The following is a 4,604-nucleotide window of genomic DNA, read 5'->3' as shown; positions in this document are numbered from 1 at the left end:
AGTTGGAGTGAGTATCATCCACCACCAACCATTAGATTTGGAAACGAGTGTTATTGCAAGGAAATGATCAGCAAAAAGATGATCAGCAAAAAAATATATAGAAATGTTCTGGTTAGTCTATGTTATTAGACTTCAGGAGGGATGTAGACACTCTGGCTCTACACCCTGATCCTATCCCACCAGCACAAGCTCTGCTTGTATTAATTAGACCTCCAGGGTCAATGGACCAAAAGATTTATCAGGAATATAGATCCTTCTGAGTATTGACCATGTCAAATCTTGTGACATGTCAGGGAAAACGGTACTTGGGAAAAGTAACGCAGATTGGTGGAGTAGATGAAAGAAATGATTGGAGGAAAATGTGGTGATCCTGCTGTTGGCTTAGAGTCGAGAAGGTCATGAATTACAACACCGGGTATTCTCTGGGGGTCACCCTCACAGATACTGACCCAGCCCACCACCGTTTTGCTTCCAAGATCGGACGAGATCGGGCTCTGTCGGTGGGGTATGGTAGTAATTAATTTGGCCTAGTATGGCCGACTCACCAATGAGAGTGCACCTAAACAAGACTGAGGAGAGAAATATAGGGAAAAGGGGCGGATCTGCTGTCTATGTTAGGCACAGGATATACCTGTGGATCATGGATGAGAGTCCGCAGAAATGTAGAGAAAATGAAAAGATGAGGGATTGAAGGAAAAGTCCGGAGGAATGAAGAAAAAAGAGAGAAGGCGGGAGAGAAAATGTATGGGGAGGGGAAGGGGAAGAAGGAAGGCAGAATGAAGATTGTGACAAATGTCAGCTTGGTGTCACACCAAAATGTTGTCAAAAAAACAAAAAACAAATATTAATTAATTATACACCCATTTATCCGGCAATGGATATATTAGATAGTGCCTCTATCTCATTAGAGATGATAAGAATTGGTGCATAGATCCTGATAGATGCTAGTTGTCACACTTATTCACACCTATATTGCAAAGCCACAATGTGTAAGTGCTAGGTAAACCTTGCAGCAAGACGGATGAGCATAGTGATATTCCTGCCTGGATCTTTAAATGGGCCAAAATATGACACTTAATACAAGGCTACTGTAACATCAGACAAGGTGCACAGGCATTGGGGTAATCCACATTTTCAGATATATTGGGAGTACCCTTATAGACAGTATAACAGGTAATGGGGGTAGGCGGGCCCCCTGCAACAATGGTTGACTGGATATAAATACACTTGCCTGGGTATTAATACACTTGCCACTGTTCTATTGAGGAGGTAACAGACAGAAGAATATTAAGTATTTTTACTATAGTAATATATTATGTCAATTTACTACGTTGGCAAATTAAGATAAACAGAAAGAGGGTGGGATGGGGGGGGGGAGAAATGGGGGGTGTTGGTACCGGTCCCTGCCCAGGTTCCTGGGTCGGTCACTGAGTATCAAGATGCAAAGTTTTTTTCTCTCTGGTCCTTAATGGATGTTAGCGTGATTCATGCTGAAATGCTGGAATAGGTCATGCTGAAGTGCTGGAATGCTGATATGCTGTAAAACGCGTTTCACCCGTCCTGCGGGCTTGTTCACTTCCAATACTGTGTGGATTTTTTCTTAAATTAATGAACTAATAAAAGTTATGTATTAATTTTTTCATACTAACAAATTTAAAACAAGAGTGCACCCACACAAGAGTCTTCTGTAATCCACTACCAGTTCTCAAAGAACCGGTAACCTCATCGCCTAGAGGCCACGCCCGATAGCCATGCAATAACAGCCATACTGTAGGTAAAAAATGGGGTTTCTTAGGCACAGGATCCCAAGCCTGACAAATGGGGTTTCTTTGGCACAGGATCCCAAGCCTGAAAAATGGGGTTTCTTTGGCACAGAATTCCAAGCCTGAAAAATGGGGTCTCTTTGGCACAGGATCCCAAGCCTGAAAAATGGGTTGTCTACGCCACAGGGTCCGAACCCTGAAAAATGGGGTCTCTTCGCTACAGGGTCCGAAGCCTGAAAAATGAGGTCTCTTTCCTACAGGGTCCCAAGCCTGAAAAACGGGGTCTCTTTGCCACAGGGTTCGAAGTCTGAAAAATGGGGTATCTTTGCCACAGGTTCCAAACCCTGAAAAATGAGGTCTCTTTGCCACAGGGTCCCAAGCCTGAGAAATGGGGTCTCTTTGTCACAGGGTCCGAAGCCTGAAAAATGGGGTATCTTCGCCAAAGGTTCCGAAGCCTGAAAAATGGGGGTTCTTTGCTGCAGGATCCCAAGCCTGAAGTAGTGCTGTAAGCTTACTTTGTTAAATGCTAAAAGATACATTTTCTAACTTACTGTCACACGCCAGAGGCGGCGTTCGCCGCGCTTACCCCTGCGTGCCTGCTGGTCTGTGTTGCGGCCTCCGCCCTCGGTGGTCCACCGGCTCCGACGTCTGGCTAAAAGATACATTTTCTAACTTACAACATAAAACTAATATTGCGTTGGTCCATGGTGGCTGTGCCACTACCAGTTCTCAAAGAACTGGTAACCTCATCGCCTAGAGGCCACGCCCGATAGCCATGCAATAACAGCCATACTGTAGGTAAAAAATGGGGTTTCTTAGGCACAGGATCCCAAGCCTGACAAATGGGGTTTCTTTGGCACAGGATCCCAAGCCTGAAAAATGGGGTTTCTTTGGCACAGAATTCCAAGCCTGAAAAATGGGGTCTCTTTGGCACAGGATCCCAAGCCTGAAAAATGGGTTGTCTACACCACAGGGTCCGAACCCTGAAAAATTGGGTCTCTTCGCTACAGGGTCCGAAGCCTGAAAAATGGGGTCTCTTTTCCACAGGGTCCCAAGCCTGAAAAATGGGGTCTCTTTGCCACAGGGTTCGAAGTCTAAAAAATGGGGTATCTTTGCCACAGGTTCTGAACCCTGAAAAATTAGGTCTCTTTGCCACAGGGTCCCAAGCCTGAAAAATGGGGTCTCTTTATCACAGGGTCCGAGCCTGAAAAATGGGGTATCTTTGCAACAGGTTCCGAAGCCTGAAATATGGGGTTTCTTTTCTACAGGATACCAAGCCTGAAGTAGTGCTGTAAGCTTACTTTGTTAAATGCTAAAAGATACATTTTCTAACTTACAACATAAAATTAATATTGCGTTGGTCCATGGTGCTTGTGCCACTACCAGTTCTCAAAGAACCGGTAACCTCATCGCCTAGAGGCCACGCCTGATAGCCATGCAATAACAGCCATGGGTAAAAAATGGGGTTTCTTTGGCACAGGATCCCAAGCCTGACAAATGGGGTTTCTTTTTCAAAGGATCCCAAGCCTGAAAAATGGGGTTTCTTTGGCACTGGATCCCAAGCCTGAAAAATGGGGGTCTCTGGCACAGGATTCCAAGCCTGATAAATGGGTTGTCTACGCCACAGGGTCCGAACCCTAAAAAATGGGGTCTCTTTGCCACAGGGTCCCAATCCTGAAATATAGGTTCTCTTTGCCACAGGGTCCGAAGCCTGAAAAATGGGGTATTTTTGCCACATGTTCCGAACCCTGAAAAATGAAGTCTCTTTGCCACAGGGTCCCAAGCCTTAAAAATGGGGTCTCTTTGTCACAGGGTCCGAAGCCTGAAAAATGGGGTATCTTCACCACAGGTTCCGAAGCCTTAAAAATGGGGTTTCTTTGCTACAGGATCCCAAGCCTGAAGTAGTGCTGTAAGCTTACTTTGTTAAATGCTAAAAGCTAAATTTTCTAACTTACTGTCACACGCCAGAGGCGGCGTTCGCCCCGCTTACACCTGCGTGCCTGCTGGTCTGTGTTGCGGCCTCCGCCCTCAGTGGTCCACCGGGCTCCGGCGTCTGGCTGGCGCGGCTCCCAGCGGTTACCCGGGGCAGGGGCGCTGCCATTACACCCGGCATCACGTGGGCAGAGAGCAGGTGACGTCATCAGACTGTTCCGCCAATCCAGCGGAGATGGGAGATTCAAAGTCAGACGCCGAGCAGAGCCTCGGCGCCTGAGTATCGTCTTTTCCCCTGAAGTGGATGCCAGTGCTCTTGTTCCTGGCGAGTCTCTCTGCAGTTGTACTCCAGTGTCTCCGGCATTTCCAGGTGCTAGTTCGCTGCATAGTCTCCAGCGTTCCCAGCGGCTGGTGTGTTCCTCTGCGGTCCAGTCACCAGTGCTCCCTGGAGTCAGCGTGGGCTGCGGGCTAAACACCGCTCTCAAGTTCTACAAATCTTCAGTGTCTTTAACCACCGCTCTCAAGTTCTACGAATCTTTAGTGTCTTTAACCACTGCTCTCAAGTTCTACAAATCTTCAGTGTCTTTAACCACCGCTCTCAAGTTCTACAAATCTTCAGTGTCTTTAACCACCGCTCTCAAGTTCTACAAATCATCAGTGTCTTTAACCACCGCTCTCAAGTTCTACAAATCATCCATGTCTTTAACCACCGCTCTCAAGTTCTACAAATCATCAGTGTCTTTAAACACCGCTCTCAAGTTCTACAAATCATCAGTGTCTTTAAACACCGCTCTCAAGTTCTACAAGTCATCAGTGTCTTTAAACACCGCTCACAAGTTCTTTAGTGTCTTTCACCATTGTTCACAAGTTCTTCATTTATCAGTGTCTTTAAACATCGCTCACAAGTTC

The 4,604-nt window shown here is 46.4% G+C and overlaps 1 pseudogene; it reads right to left on the bottom strand.

Annotated features, from left to right (window-relative positions):
• Positions 1 to 400: 400 nt before the first annotated feature.
• On the bottom strand, positions 401 to 519 carry LOC134912649 (5S ribosomal RNA; annotated as a pseudogene).
• Between the last annotated feature and the right edge of the window lie 4,085 nt (positions 520 to 4,604).

This window comes from Pseudophryne corroboree, chromosome 4 (assembly GCF_028390025.1).
Source record: "Pseudophryne corroboree isolate aPseCor3 chromosome 4, aPseCor3.hap2, whole genome shotgun sequence".
In the NCBI taxonomy this organism is placed as follows: Eukaryota; Metazoa; Chordata; class Amphibia; order Anura; family Myobatrachidae; genus Pseudophryne; species Pseudophryne corroboree.
This window is presented reverse-complemented; position numbering and strand designations above follow the sequence as displayed.